General features: G+C 29.4%; 1 protein-coding gene across 2 annotated transcripts in view; it reads left to right on the top strand.

Moving 5' to 3' along the window:
- The first annotated feature begins 10,153 nt into the window (after positions 1–10,153).
- LOC136082473 (uncharacterized) overlaps positions 10,154–17,413 on the top strand; it is a 36,857-nt gene continuing 29,597 nt past the window's right edge. For both annotated transcript variants that reach the window (XM_065801853.1, XM_065801854.1), the window contains exon 1: positions 10,154–10,378. The gene's annotated coding sequence lies outside the window, so the exon portion shown is untranslated. The remainder of the gene's footprint in view (positions 10,379–17,413) is intronic.

The raw sequence follows: 17,413 nt of genomic DNA on the forward strand, positions 1-17,413 counted from the left end.
AGAATGCCAAGGCCAAGGACCGAAATTCGGAATCACTTTTATGAAGAGGTCAGTACTACACCTGATGAAGAGCGACTTGTTACTGCAAAATGCAAGTATTGTTTTTCAATTTGCAAGTTGACGGACAGAAGCACATCTAGCATGAGATCACATTTGACACGGAAGCCTCCTGTTCAGTTTGCAACCCTGGAGAAAAAGCGCCATATTCTTTTTGATGAGTTAGAACAGGTGCAATAAAGTGTAGAAACGTTTTTACTTTTTTAATTTAAATATTAACTTTTATTTTCATATGTATTAGTTATTGTTACTATTAAAGTACCATTTAACAATAAATATCAATAACTTTCAATAAATGCTGATGAATGTTTCAATATTAGGTATTTTAACAGGTTTCATATTAATTTTTAGACCTACAATGAAGGCGAGGCTTATGAGCAGGTCCGAGATGAAAAGACGCCATTAGTGTTGGGGAGTAAAGTTAAATAAAGAAGACTTTCCGGACCATCAGCAGAAAAGTTCCAAAATCTAAAGCATTGGGTCAAATACAAGCCACAAGACCGTGAACAGCTTAGAGGAGACATTGAAATTGTCAAGTTTTTGGCCCGTTTAAATTTGGCATTCTCTTTGGTTGAACATAAAGCTTGTAAAGATTTTGATCACTACTGGAACCCAAAAACGAATGTGAAGACTGCAACAAAATACTCCCGTTTCAAGTATACAAAATTTTAATTGTTTTAAATAAATTTTATTTTGGGGTGGGGAGTCAATTCAATGGGAGTTCCAAGAGAACAAAATTTTTAAAAAAACTACTTTTTTAAGACCAATCCACACTAATTTTTTTTTGGTTTTCTTAGTAGGTAACCAAATTGATATGTAACTAGAAATAACAATAATATGAAAATCTGTGTGGAAGACATTCTAAAGGAGGAATTGCCAAAGACCGCTGGATTTGCAATCTCAACTGACCTTTGGCAAAGTTGAAACAATGATGCATTCCAAGCCAGTACATTGCACTATGTGAGTGAAGACTTCCGGTTAAAGATGTTTGTGATTGGAGTTATTCCGTTTTCCGGACAACATACAGCTAAAGCCATTGCTCTTCGTCTGGATAAGTATGTTTTAGTACTTTATTTTTATTAGGTTAAAATTTCTGTAAATTAAGTCAACCGTTTGAGTTATTTAGATAACTTTTTGTTACAAAAAAGCAAAACCCACCATTTAGTTTAAAATTAATTGCACAAATTAATACTTTTACTTATATCTAAAATTACAACAAAAGCATTAGTTTGCATTTTAAAATATCAAAAAGCAAACAACTAATTTTACTTTGCTTTTCAGGAATGTTTCAGAGTTGGCCGGAAATAATGGAGTTTTGTCCATTGTGTGTGTCCATGATTCAGCCAAGTGCATTTTTGTAGATGCACTTCTTTTGTGTGCTGAACATCTTTTGAATATGGCAGTTAAAGCAATCCAAAAAGCAACTGAATTAAGTTTAAGATGACACAAGTCATCATTGTCTGAGCAATGAGTTAAAAAAGAGGTAACTAGTTTTTAGTTTAACATCCTTTTTAGCTTTTAAAGCAATTTAATTTATAGTTTAATACAATACAAGCACAATTTACACTTTTCAGTACACTTTGTGTGACAAAATTTTTCTAATGATAGCTATCATTAATAACTGATAAAATGTTAACACTTAAAAAGTAAAAACATTTAACATAGTTAATATCAGTTTTTAATAATAGTAAATAGTACTAATCACCTTTTATGTAACCATGAGCGAGACTAGGTTTTTTCAAACCGAGACGAGACCGAGACGAGAAGTTAGTACTTCTCGTGAGACCGAGAACAAGACGAGACGAGAAATTTAACAATTTTTGAAAACAAATTTATTAAAATCCAAGAAAAAAAAAAATGTAAACATGGTTTTGACAAATAGACACAAATGATATTTGTCAAATGTAAACAACTTTTTCAAATATTAATTCAGAATTTTTTTGCCAAACTTTTCCAACAAGACAATGTTTTCTCTGATTAAGACGATTTGTTCTACTTTTTCTGGGTGAAAGTTGTGTCTGGATGATCGGACGACATTTCCACATGAGCTAAAAACTCTCTCTGATTTAGTTGAACTTGCTGGAATAGCTAAAATTTGTCTAGCTAATGAAGAGAATTCTGGCAATGTATTTAAATGCAATTTCCACCAATCAAGACTCGGAAAGTCTTTTTTGGCATCAGGGAGATATTCATACTGACACATTTTGCTTCAAATAAGATTCAGTTCAGATGGTGGCTCTTGTGTTTCAAGTCTGACGTTTAACTTGCGCTTTAGTTTTGAATTAGGGGACAAATCTGCTGAAAGGACTCTGGCAACAGGTTGACACTCAACATTATCCTTAACCTGTGAGGCTAACCATTCTTTTTTTTTTTTGAAATTTTTTGAAGAGCTTCAAGTGAAGTCCCTTTGAAGCAGGATTTAAGTAGTTTGCTGCAGCACTCAATAAGTTTCCAGTGTGACAAAGAGAAAATCTTTTCTCAATGCAGCTTTTCAAGTTCTTTGCGTACAAGACACCGTAGCCACTTTTCCCATCGGTCTCAATAAATTGATCAATTTTGTCATGGATTAAGTAAAGAGAATCGGCGACAGTGTTAACTGTTGGAAAAGACTCAGCCAACCACGTTTCTGTAGCTTCTTTAAATGGTGCCAAAATTTCTATTGCTCCCTCGATTGATTTCCACTGTGATGCACTGATGGTCTTTGAAGAAAAAATATCTTCATTTGCACATAAGCTGATAATTGCACTCTTTAGATGTAGGACAGAAGCCATGCAATCCAGTTCACTATTCCATCTTTTGTCAACAGATTGGCGTAACTGTCTAAAATCGATTCCTTGAGCGTCTGATTCTGATTCAAGCAACTCAGCTGCAACTGTTGACTGGTGAGTTAAAGAAGCCAAATCTTTGCATGTTTGCAACGCATTATCCATTCTAGCAGTCATTCCAAATGAGTTTCGAACTGCACATTGCAAAATATGATTGTTGCACAACTATTGGTCAAGGCGCTTTGACAATTTGACTGCAAGTTTCATGTTTCTTGCCTGGTCGTTCACGCAGTACATTGGCAAATTAGCAGGCAAATTTAGTTCTTCTAAGAAAGAATCCAGCTTTCCTTTAATTAAGATACCTATGTGTCTGCCTGGGAACTGTTGCACGTGGGGTGTCCAGTGATGTAATCTCCAATTTTCGTCAATAACATGAAAAGTCCAAGAGATGTAGCTGTCCAAAGCTCAAGTCCAAAGGTCAAATGTAAATGCAGCACTTTTTAGATTTAGCGTAATCTCCGTTATTATGCTCTTCATTCCAGCTTGAACTTCTCTCAACCGAATTGAAAGCTTTCTTGAATATGTTGTTCTGTGATGAAGGCTCAGTTTAGGGTTTGCAATGTCAAACAATTTCTTGAAACCTCTTCCTTCGACTGCTGAAAAGGATGCCAGATCAGGGCAAAAGTAATCCAGCATTGCAGAGTCAAACTGTTTTTGAATGGAATTGTCTTTGTCATATTTGGACTTTGTTTCAAGCATTTCGACCATGGTTCGTTGTTTCTCCTTAGGAGGAGGAAGAAGAGAGTCGTCAGTTTTTTCAGAATACTCAACGTAATTTTGGCTGTGTTTTTTTTCGAGGTGACGATGAAGTCCGCTTGTGTTTCCATCTTTTGTTTGTCACAGAGTTTTTGCACGCCTTGCATTCAGGACCGTCACTTGTTTTTAGAAAATATCTCCAGATTTTGTTTTTTTTTGGTGAAATTTTATATCGTTGAAATGAGGCAAGAATATTTCTTTTCAATATGAACAATATGTGTCAAGTTGAATTCCACTGGTAAACTAATGATATTAAGTCGAAAGTGCACCATTTTATACAAAAAGTTTTTGTATTTAAAATCTAATTAAATATATTTAAAATCTAATTAAAATTTTTTAACTCGATTTTTTTTAAAAATCTAATTGAAAAATCTAGTTAAAAATCTAATTAAGAATTTAATTTGTTTTTGTCAAAAACAAATTAAATTTTTAATTAGATTTATTAAAATCACGGAGTCAAAATATTAATTAGTTAATAAAACAAATTGTTAAGCATTTTGTAAATTATAATAATTTTTAATTTGGAAAATAATATAATATTTAAGTCTCGTTCTACTTCTCGCGAGAATTTTCTATTTCTCGTTTCTCACGAGAAGTCCCATTTCTCACGAGAAACGAGATCGAGACGAGATCTCGCTCATGGTTACTTTTATGTTATGTTTCTTATAATTCTATTTTAATTTTTAGCTAAAGCTGTTGCTTGGTGAAAGTGATGTTGTTGGCAAGGATAAGTTAAAATTTGTGAAAATCATCACTCCCGTGAAAACACGCTGGAATTCAACTTTTATGATGGAGAGCATTGTAAAAATGCGTCTTTTCCTCAGCTCCATTTGAGGCATTCCTGGAAAAGATGACACCAATCTAGCTCTAGTCATTCCTTCAGAAGATGAGTTCAATCTTTATGATAAAATTTGCCTATTCTGAGGAGAGTTGCTGAGATTTCAGAATGTTTCTCTGCTGACAAAGAAGTAAGCATTCACCTAGTTATCTCAAAAATTTACACACTGAGGTACAAATGCCTGGATTTCATCAAGGCTGGTGGGGCATCACCAACAGCACAAATGTTTCACCAAAAATTGGTGGAAAACTTGGATGTTCGTTTTCCGGACACTGGTTGTCAAAACCTTTTTTCCTCTGTTGCCTACTTGTTTAACCCCTTGCACAAGGGAAGAGCTCTGAAAAAACTGGGTGGATTTGATGAAGCCTATGAGGCACTGATTACTCAATCCAATGTTTATCAGGAATGGATTTCTGCAACAAGATTATTTAATAAACGGTTACATGCTAAAATCCAAGGTCATGTTTCAGAAGATAATCATTTCTATAATGTTGGAATCAAAGAAGCTCCTGCACTTATGACTTCCTATTCTGGTCCGGCTCCACCTGCAAAGTCGGATATTGTCACTGAATGGGAAATATTTCAAAAACTCCCAGGGGTTGTTCATGTGGACGTGCTAGAATTTTGGAGAGCAAATATATACAAATTTCCTCTTCTTGCTCAAACTGCTAAAAAATGGCTATGTGAATCTGCTTCCTTAGCATCTTCAGAAAGAGCCTTTAGTGCCGGTGGTGGAATCGTTTCTTATTAAAGCAGCCTGAACAAGTTGTAGCCTGAACAAGTTAAAAAATTGTTGTACATTCAGCAAAACTACCCTAAGATCCAGATCAAAAGATGGTTTCTAACCAGTCAGGAGGAAAAAGAAGAATTGCCTGAAGAGGCTTCTACCAATGACTCTGAGAATTCAGTTGCTTCCAGTCAGGGACCTTCTATTTCAACTTTTTCATCAGCAGTTGAAATTGATGACTAACTTAAACTGGTTCATTGCTTAAGTGGCATCATTGGTCTATTTCACTGCTTAGAGTTTATAAAATTTGCCATATATTGATTTAGTGATTTCAATAAACCTTGTCTTTGAGATTAAATTTTAATATTTTTTTATATTAAGTCACAAGCGCAAACCTTAACATGTTAAATATGTAAAGCCAACAATTTATCAAGTAAAACATTGTTATTTTTTGTTTTTAGTTGTTTTTTGTTTCAGCTTAAGTCTTAAATAAATTAAAAAATCAAAATTACAAATAAAGTTTTGTTTATTTCTTTTTTTACATTAAATAGTGCACTTGTCAGTTATTTTATTAAAGTTATTTAGGTTCTCAAAAAAGTTATTTTTTTGTCGGAAAAAGTAATATCGTAATGAACCGATAAGTATCGTTTTCGTTTGAGTTACGATATCAGTTACAATATTTATGGTAATTGAACGATAAATATCGAAATGAATCAATAAATTTCGAAACTTTATCATGCAAATTTTTTGGTTACGATATTATCGTAATATAAAAAAAATTACGAAACGCACATTCCCATATCTTATCGTATCGTATCGTATTAAGAAAAGTTTCGAGACGCAGACCCTTAGTTTAATCCCTTTTTAATCAAAAATAAATTAAGGAATCATAAATTATTATTTTACAAGTATTATAATTTCCGCTTAACACTTTTACATAAATAGTATTTAAGTTTAAAATATATTTACTTCATTTAAGAAAAGAAAAGTTAAAAATATTTGTTTACAAATTTTATCCGCCATTTGTAAAAAGGGCAAAAGTGGCTTCACTTTTCGGATCAAAGTTACACATTTAGTTATATAATATATCATTGTATAAAACATTTTCTTTTTGTCAAAAAATAAAAACTTTTTGCCGACGAAAATGTCTAATTTGTGCATGTTGCTTTATTTCCTTTGTAAAAGGATCACATAAACTTATTAAAGTAACTCCAGGAGTACAGCTTCATATTCAAAACTTATTCTGGAGAGAATATAATGTAGAAAAAGAGTGTTGTCCAAAAAACATTTGTAATTCTTGCAAAACAAATGTATATGCATTGAATAGGGGTGAAACATCAAAACTAAATGATTGGATTGAGAAAATATCTCAAATTAACAGACAAAAACATCTGGAAAAGCTAAACTACCAACTAAATATTAGCCGGAAAGTTCATATTTGTGCGGCCGTGGCGCAGTGGTCAGAGCGCTTGCTTTATAAGCAGGAGATTGAGGTTCGAAACGAGCTCTGGACAAGTTTTCGCGTCACGGTAAGGAAGAAGGCGTGAACTTCCCGGTTAAATGCGCTTCCGCGGTGCTCTGTAACAAGACCGTTAGGACTTCTTGGGGCACCTAAAAATAAAAAATTAAAAAAAAAAATTAAAAATATTTTAGTATGTCATCTTGTTCCTTTTCTTCAGCATAGTCAGTGATTAAGTTCGGTATAAACAGTTTCAAGTAGTCCTTTTCTCTCCTTTTTTTAAATTTTTAATTATTGTGAACTTTGAAATGATTGAATTATTTTGTAAGGAGTTTCAATATTTCATGTTAAACTGCTGCATTTATTGCATTGACGTTATATTTTTAACTCTGGAATTTTTCCCAATTTTATCATAAAAGATCTCATTTTTTCATTTCAAAGTTGTATTCTTTTAACAAAAATTTTTTTAAGAGGTGTAATACCCTATAACTTTTGAAAAAAATCCCCGCCCTCCCCATATTACCCTCCCCCTCCATAATTTATTTTAGGTAAAAACTATTTTTACAAAAAAATATGTTTAGTTCAAAAAAAAGTTAGTTTTTAGATTTTAAAAATAATTCTCAAACACTTACCTAAGCCCAATATTAATAATTAAACAAAAAAAAATTCGAGTAAACCAAAATTTACCTTAGCGGTCTCAGGAGAGCGCAGTGATAAAATTAACATATTAAAAAGAAAACAACAAAAATTATTCAAATATATAATTAAAAAATACTTTCTATTATTCATATATTCCAAAAAAGTTTCGTAGCTCGGTTGTTTTAATAAAACATAAAATATTTTACTTAAACAAGTGAATGTTTTTTATAAATCAAGTTTCTAAAGAAATTGTATAAAATAAATATTTGTTGATTTGATTTTAACATTTGTTAAAAACTTTGACGAATTTATTTCTTTAAGGGCGATTTATACTGAATTGGTAAAATACTGAAACAGTTCAAAAGTGCAGTAATAGAGGGCAGAAAAAAAAAGTTGGGAAAATATTTTGCACTTTCTTCCCGCAAATTACCCGTTGAAAATATCCGCATTTTTTCTGTCTTCCAATTGATATACTTTTATAAATTTTCTAAGATAAAACACGTGATGCAATCTGCCTTTCTTAAATTAGACAGAGCAATTAAAGTCTAAACAGAAATACGCAAGACTTATGAAAAAAAGCTGTCATGGTGAAATACAAAGAAATTAGAAAAAAAGACTCATAATAAGGGGACACACCATAGTCAACGTAATTTTATCACTAAAGCATAGCTACAAAATATTATATATATAATATAAAAAACAAGCAACAAACATACCTAAGATAAACCGATAATCGATTAAATCTAAAATATACCATAAAATCACATCAAATGACATTTTGTTTTAAAAAGAAAAAATTAAATCCTTGTAAATAATCATTCCGACGTAAACAAGAAAATAATTCCTCAATTACATCGGTTTCATATCAACAATAGTTCTCTGGAACTTTTTGTAAAAGAAACAGGTTCTTGTCAGAACTTTAAACTGAGAGAAACTGTTAATTTACAATAAAAATAGTACTATATTGTTCAAATATTGTAAACATATAAAACAAAAAAGAATCGATTAAAAATAGTGGCTTGAAAATGCGATTGAATAATACCTCAGTATTTTATAAAATTAGTATGACTTAGGTACATACATACTTTTATCATACTGTAATAGTTTTTTTGTATACTAAAGCATGCCAAACAATTTTTAAAGTAAAAAATTTGTATAAATTATGTTTAATTATGTTAATTTATGTTAATTAATTTATGTATAAATTATCAACGCGACGAAAACATTTTTTTACAGCGTAGAGTTTTTGGGGCCTGTGTGATATTTTAATTTATACTTCATAAAAAAAGAATATCTTTTAAGGTTTTTATAAACATTAAAAAACATTCTTTTTTTATGAAGTATAAGTTAACCAATACCTACGGCACAAAAACTCTACGCTGCAAAAAAAGATATTTATATATGCATTTGTTTTTTTTTTGCACCACTAATGTTTTGAAGGTAGGTTGATTTATTTTTCTACATCTGTTTTCGATTTACCTTTCTATAGAAAAAACTTCACTCTTTCATACTCAATTATCGTATTTCCAAAACACTGGTCATTTTTAGAGATTTTAAGTTGAAGTTATTTTTACTTCAGATTTTTTTTTAACCCTTCTTTCGAGCAGGTTGACATGAAATAGTGACCGTTGAAATAGAACTAAAAACCGCATCTTTTTTTCTTTTTTTGACCATTTTTCTAAATATTTGAAGCCTTCAAAAAATGAGGGGGTCCTAAACTTTATGTTGCTGTATCTTTTGAGCGTCAAAATATATTTTGATAAAATTTAAAACCTAATTACAATTTATCTTTGAATTCAAGATACAGAACTTTTTTAAAAAAAACAATTTCCCTCAACCAGGGGATGCAGGGGTCATTTTTCAAGGATATTCCTGCCCCTGTGATCTTACTGTCGTGATTTTTAACAAAAAAATTATCATTTTAATGAATATTAGCACAATAATAGTTGCAAGTATCTTCTTGTCAAAAATCTATTGGGAATGCAACAAATTTTCCATCTCTACTGACAGAAGATTATTTTAATTTTATTCATCAATATTTTGACGAATTTACACTAGCTATTATACAAACTTATTAGAAATAATTTGTCTGAACTATGATGTAATTGTGCTATCTATCTCAAATGATGGTTTGTGATCAGGTTCAAATCTTTGATTCAAGACACAAAAATTGAGATCTGGCAAACACAAGTTAATTTAAAGAAATATCTATCTCTGCTTGAAGGAAATTATAAAAAAAAAATTGCTTTACTTTAAATGAGGATCAAAATTTATAAATAAATTTTATCAAATTATACTTTAGTGCATAAAAAATAAAACCATATAATTTGTAGATAAACAAAAAAGTGTTTTAAAGAAACCTTAATATAAAAATTACTTGACTTAAAAACACCTAAAAATATCTGTCTTTTTATTTTAAAATCAGTATAACTAGTAAACAACTTGGAAATTGAGAAACACAAGTAAACTTATGAAACACAATAACAGAACCAAAACTATTTATACAATCATTATTATAACGAAAATATCAGAATAAATATAAAGTGAAATTAATTCTTTTTTATACTTGATTATAAAATACTAATAATATTATACTTGTTAGATCTTTTTATTTTTATATTTATAACTATTGTAATTTAAAACCTTCTCTCATAGGTAAATAAAACGGAATGGGGAGCTTTTAAACTGCGATCAATCTTATTAATTTTAAATTAAATCTCAAATCCAATTTTGCCAAAAGCATATATGCTTAATAATGATTTTAAGTTGCGCGGGTTGTTTCATTTTCTTACACTTTAGATTGGTTAACAAAATTCGAATGAAGTATCTATGACAACGTTAGAGTTTTTTGAATACTCTATTATGTTTTATTTTATTTTAAAATGGTTTTTTTAGGGTATATTGCCATTTGATTGTTTTTGGTTTATTTGTGCTGGAAGTACCTAAGTGGTTTGAATGGTCTAAGGGAAAATTTATTAGCATTTTCTGTTAAACACTTTAGTTGTTTTTAGTTTTGTTTCTGGCGTTTTTATTTGAATTTTAATTTATTGTGCGTAGTTTTTTCTACCGTTGGTATGGTAAGTGATTTATTGAATTATTTTTACTTATATTGTGCAGTAGATTAACACTTTTCATATCATTAAAAAAATATATACATACTTTTTATTTTTTAATGTATTTTTTGTTTTATTTATTTTTTGTTTGGTGATATATTTTTTGTTTATCTTAGTTCATATTAGTATTTATATAACAATTTATTTTTTATTATTATTGTTAGTACTGTTTAGGTGCATTGTCTGTCTTATTTTAAATATTCCTCTATTAATCTTTATTTTTGTCTTGACAACTGTCAAAAAATGCTTTGTTTGAAAAATAATTCTCCTTTATTCTAATGTATTTCATTTCTTCCCTCAGGCGTTCACTGCTCGTGTGTGACCATTCGGCGAATTTTATATATGTCAGAATTATATATATGCCAAAGTTTATAAATAAAAAATATACTTGTTAGATCTTTTTATTTTTATATTTATAACTATTATAATTTAAAACGTTCTCTCATAGGTAAATAAAACGGAATGGGGAGCTTTTAAACTGCTATCAATCTTATCAATTTTAAATTAAATCTCAAATCAAATTTTGCCGAAAGCAAATTTGCTTTTTATTTGAAGTTTTTATTCACTTAGATTTTTGTTTATTGATTATTGTTATAAATTCCATATACATTATTGCACCACAGACAATGTAGATTAAAACCAGATTTAAGCTCACAATGTGAGCTTAAATCTGGTCTACTTTGTGGCAGATCATTTTTCAGATCTGCAAATAGATTAACAAAGAAAAGAACTAATTTAAAAATTTTTTTTTCGGCCAAGACCTGGATTGTTTCCTTTAGCAGATAATAGAAGCAAAGGCTAACCAAAAGAATATCAAAATTCTTTTAATCAGCTTATAAAAAAGAGAAGCAAAATCGCCTACAAAAAGCAAAGCAGATGGACTGACACACCTAGATTTATTCCAGAATGATTTGCTAATGAAGCTAGAGAGGAATAATTCAATAAAATTACCCTCAGAAAAAAACTGAAACTATAGTAATAAAAACTAATACAAAGAACAATTTCAAGCAAGAACTGGGGAAGCCTTACACACACAGAATCAGACAAAGTGATACAAGATAAAATTAACAATTATTAAAAAATTTTGAAAATAACACCAGCTAAAAGGTTTAAATAAGCATTAAATTGCCATCATAACATGAAGGCATGAAATTGCCGTCATAATAAGTGGGCATAACATGCATTGAATTGCCCTCATAACATATAAGTGATTCCATGTAAAAACATCCAGGAAACGTCAGATTATGCTGATTTTTACACCACGCAAAGATTTTAATAAGTTATGAATATTTTATCATCTTTTTATCATCTTTTCTTAAACAGAAAAAAAAATTCAAATTTACTTGAACATGTTAGGTATAAAACATTTATAAAACATGAACAGTTATGAAAAATGAACAGTTATGAAAAATGAAAAAGGCAAAAAAATTGAAACTCCTAAGTCTTTAATACGCAGAAGTTGATATTTAATAATTTTCGTAAAATTTTCCTACCCACCCTGAGCTTATTAAGATCTCCTCCCCCTGTTTATTAAATTTTCCTCAGAGATAAAAGTACTCCGGTTTGAAAGTCACAAAAAGATTACTTTTTACTTGTTTTTAGTATTCAGGAGCTCTAAAAATATAAAAAGCTTATGGACCACTAATAGAAAAAAGTTTAAAATTTTAGTTTTTGAACCCAGAGTCCTTAGGTATAATGGTGGCAAGGACTCCAGGACTTTGGACTTAAAAACATTAAGTTTTAAGTCATTAAATCATATGAATTTTTTCTTTTTGCAAGTCAAACAACATGTTTAGTGCTTCTGGACACGAGAGCAGGGCAAAATAGGGATATAAAGCCGGAGTCCTTTAGGCACTCTGCATTCCTAATTTTACTTGTTATGAACAAAGAGTTTTACTTGTTATATACTGTATCTCAAAACCAAAAAACAAAAAAATTATTTTTAGTTATTGTTTTCTAATTTTGAAGACGGGTACAGGTTTCAAAAATTAGAAAATATAAACTTACTTATAGAAATAAAAATAAAAAGCTCCCACCCTCCTGTTTAATATTACCAAATTCTTCCCCTTTTCCTTCCTTTTCTTATCTTCCCTCATTTATTTCACCTGAACAAAAGCCTTATTTTTATATTGATTAAAAGAGTTTAAAAAAGGCTAAATTTTGAGGGAAAGTGACCAGTATGTTTGTAATCATTTCTCTTTCTTTTATTTACAGCTTCCTCAACAGCTCTAAATACAATGGAAAAAGTAATGCAATATTATAAACATTACCTCCTGAATTACTAATAACACTTACCACTATTGCAGAATGCTGTCTAACTATTTTCTTAATAATATTTTAGGTAAAAAAACAAATAGAGGTAGATTGTTCATATATATTATGATATTCTAATGATTATGACATTTTGTCCATGACTTTGCATATAAAAAACAATGTAAAAATATAAAAAAATATAAGCCTTTTAGTGTTATTTTTTCAAATTTATATTTTAAAAAATGTATAAATTTTGTATAATTTGTTTATAATAATTTAATTAATATATATTTATAATAAAAATAATTTGTAAATTTTATAAATTTATATTTTAAATGGTAAAATAATTAAAATTATAAATGTCCCATCATATAAAACATGTTGTGGAGCGTATAATGTAGAAAGTGATAAACTAATAATATGCAGAAAGTGATAGCGAACAACTTTATTAAATATTGATGTGTTTTACCAATAAATGTCTCAACCAATTGTTGGCTAATTGTCAATATCAAAAAACAACTTTTTATTATTCACTAAAATTAATTTTTTAAGTTGAAACTTGTTTAGGTAATTAAAATTTATAAAATATTTAGAAATGTTAAATGAAAAAGTCAGATTATGATTCTAAACTTCCTCATTTAAATTTATCTACTAATAATGTACAATGTTTTTTATTTCTGCTTTAAAAAAGACCACAATTCCATTCATTGTGATAACTCTAAATAAATTAGATAACTAAAAAAAAATGAGCCTTTAAGACTGCACTTTTATAATTCAATTGATCCCGGGTAAAATTTTTATAAATTTTTAAGGTCGGATTTTTTAAAACTATCAAGGAAACAGATAAAGAAAGTCAGCAACAACTAAAATAACGATTTGATATGGTCAAAGATTTTTCAGTTTTATTTCAGTTAAGTTACTCTTAGGTGCCTAATACAATGTGGTTGGATGGGAACTTTTATCCATATGTATTAAACGAGGAGAGATAGGAAAGGAAGAAAGGGGGAGGGAAGGTAGTCTTAACATACAGGTGAGTGGGAATTTTTTTTCCCTGTAAGTGAGTTTATAGTTTCTAATTTTTTAGACCTAAAGCGGTCTCAAAAATCAGAAAAAGACAGCTGAAATATTTTAAGATTTTGTATTTGAGTTTCTTTGTTCATTACAAGTAAAATTTAATAAATGGGAGGAGGGGTAATAATTAGCTCAGGGTGGGTGGGAAAATTTTCCGAAAACTATTAAACACCAACTTTGTGCACTTAGGAGTACCACCTTTTTTTTCTTTTTGTTTTTCATAATTCCTGTTTTTGAAGTAAAGTAGCATAAATTTAGTGATTTAATAAAGAAGCAGTCAAAAAAATTTAAAGCTTCTATACAATCTTTTTTCATCATCTTTTTAAGTTATTGTAAGTTTATTTTTATTGTATTTGCAAACCTTTTTTTTTATTAATGACATAATATATATAACATAAAAAAGTGATTTATCTTTGAAATTACTGTTATTTTCCAGTTAGATCTTTAGCGACATTTAAGCTTTAAAGTAACTAAAAATATTTTAAGCAAAAAAGGAAAAGGGTGTTTTAAAATATTGGGCTCTGAAACTGAGTTATATAAACATGTTATTTTAATAATTTTTAAGAATTTTTTATTTCAGCATTTCAAATACATTTATTGTATATGCACCAAAAAAGTGTTACAAATGTTGAATTAAAGATTGAGTTTTATCTGAATTAAAGTTCGCTAGTGGCTGGTGAACTTTAATTCGGATTAAACTCAATTATTTTCAGTCAATCCTTATCGCAATAATTTAGATTTTCCCATATTTATGAACGGTTATGTACTCAATGATTCATCTAACATTCATCTCTTAGGAGTAACTCATACTTCAGATCTTTCTTGGAAACCATTTATCTAATCCGTTGCAAAATTATTATCGGGTAAGATTGCATCTCTTTATCGAGCTTGGCACTTACTTACTCCTGGTTCTATCATCTATCTCTATAAATTTCAAATCCGGCCTTGTGTGGCATACTGACATACATATCTGAGGTGGATCTTCTAATGATGTCCTTTCTCTTTTTAGACAAGGTGCAAAAACGCATTGTAAACATAGTTGGACTTGCCCTTGCAGTCAACCTTCAACCATTATCACATCGTTGTAATGTTGCTTCTCTTTCTCTTTTCAACAAATACTATAATGGGCACTGCTCTAAAGAGCTAGCGTCAAATGTGGCATCTACTAAAAATCATTCTTGTGTTACTCGTCATTCAATTTAGTCTCACCTTTTTTTTTGTGACTGTTCCTGAAACAGTAACTCTTATTCCTCTAATTCTTTCCTTGAAGATTTGGAATTTGCTTACCACTGTAAAAATAACTGTTATGTATAAATTTATTACTGGCCGAAAATTTAAAAAATGCCTCTTTAGTAATTGATTTCCCTAAATCCACCTACAAAATTGATAGTCCATCTAGACTTTCCATATTAAGACCATAAATGTGAAACAATAAATCAGCATTCATAACAGATGGGATTTGTTGTGGTTAGCTATCAAAATAAAGAGTTGTTTATAATTATTATTTGAAGTTAAACAGTTATGACTGGTACACAAATGTGATACTGCAACATCTAGGAACTATAACATACTTAGTACATCTAGGAAATAAAAATACTTAGTGATCTCAATTCACATCTTTTTATTTTATTTTATTGTGTTAACACTTTAAAAGTCAAGGTGGCCAATACGAAAAAACCTTTAAAAAATACAGTAAAAATAAACACACATTTTTTTAAATAAACCTCAAAACAATAGCATCATGACACTAAACTTAAGCAACAAGAACACTGCACCATGACAACAAGCTCTCTTCTTGCTTTGTTTTTCAAACAAGTTAATGATACTACCATTGACATAGGGTCTTATTTATAGTTTTAACTAAGAGTAAAACAACTAATTACATTTAGAAACACAAGAAATTTTTGTTATTCATTAGGAAGTTATTAAAAAATCTAAAAAAGTTCAACTCATTCCCGAAAGGTTTAATTACAAATGTCTTTTCTTATAACTTTTGTCCTTATGAAAATGTTTTCAAGATTTAGTATATGTTTCAGGTCTTGTAACAAATCAAATATGAAACTGAAACTAAGTGAAAGTAAAACAAAGCAGAACACCACCGGAGCAAAACAAAAACAAATGAAACTGCACCCAACAAACAGAGAAAAAAAGAAAAAAGTGTTATTAAATTATGAAAAACCAAAGTAGTTTATCAAAATCATTCAATTTTATCCATGACCTTGTTTATCAAAAGTTTTTCAGGTTAGGCAGCTTGTCAAGACTAAATGTCTGGCTTTTACAAAGAAGAATACTATAAAAATCATAGTTCTTTTTTCTCCGTTAAAACCTGACTACAGCAACCCTGGCCAAGTATGTTTTAAAAGAGGTTTTCACGACATGTCATTTACTCATCCTAAGGTCAATATTAAGGTTTATTAACTTAAACCCTAACAACAAGTATACATGACCCAACCCGAACCCTAAAAAATTTAGTTTGCCCACCTACTCTGGTAACATAAAATGTGGATTATCTGAGGTGATTACCTGCAATTAGTAAATAACCAAGTTAATATTTTTCAAGTCTCTTGAAAAATCCTTAACTAAAAAGGAAAACACCTATGTTTAATTCTCACTAGAATTAACATTGGTGTTGTCTATGTAGGAAAAACAATATCATTTTTAAGATGTTTACAGCGTTAAGTGTTGTTTCTAACAGTTTACTTAATTTAACAGAGTATTGTTCATAACGGTTTATTAATTATTTTACTAGCTATTGATAAAATACTGATAAAATGCTTTTAATTTTTAATGATCTTCTAATTGCGTTCAAGTAATCCATAAATGGCAAACTGCTTAGCAGACATAATGAGTTTAGTTACTTAAAAGAATGGCCTCCTTGACTCTAATGACACTCTTGACCTTAGGGTGATGATTTAATATAAAAAAAAATTTCTACCCACACTCAGAAAACTATGTTACAAGAAAATAATATTAAATTTACAAACGCTGGCCAAAAAAAAAGGGGATTGTTGAGACATAATCCAATTTTTTCAAAAAGAAAACGGGCTAAATTGGAAAGATCATGCAACTTGAAAGAATACTATCTGAGAAACAAAAACATGGATAAGTGAAACATTCTACTAACACAAATAAAACTAACACGTGAATTAATTTGAAAAGCACACTCAGCTTAAAGACGTACACACACACACACAAAAGCTGCTGTGGTGCAGTAACTGCTTCTATAACTCTCTGCAGTTATAGGGTGGGCAAACAGAATCTTTTTTAGAGATTTGACAAAATCTCTAAGAGAGTGACAAGTTATTTAAAATTAATTTAATAAAATTTTCTATTTCTAAAATTAATAAAACTTAATTAAACTTTATACCGGGAAAATTATTTAATGTAACGTGAAAACTCTTTTTAAATATTTTAAATGAACATAGATAAGTTTTTTTCGGGGATTTCCTGAAATCCGGAAAGTCACTTTAAATTCTTTTAACTTTTCCAAAATCTTTGAGTGTATTTTGCTCTTGATTTGAGAAAAAATTGTTATTTTTTTTTTAATTATTCTTTTTTTCACAAATCATTAGCAAAAAACACTTAAACTTTTTTGGAAACTTTAAAGAAAATTTACGTGAATTTATGGAATTCACTTTAAATAAATAATTTTAATAAAATACTTAAGGCATTTAG

This window comes from Hydra vulgaris, chromosome 07, assembly GCF_038396675.1.
Source record: "Hydra vulgaris chromosome 07, alternate assembly HydraT2T_AEP".
In the NCBI taxonomy this organism is placed as follows: domain Eukaryota; kingdom Metazoa; phylum Cnidaria; class Hydrozoa; order Anthoathecata; family Hydridae; genus Hydra; species Hydra vulgaris.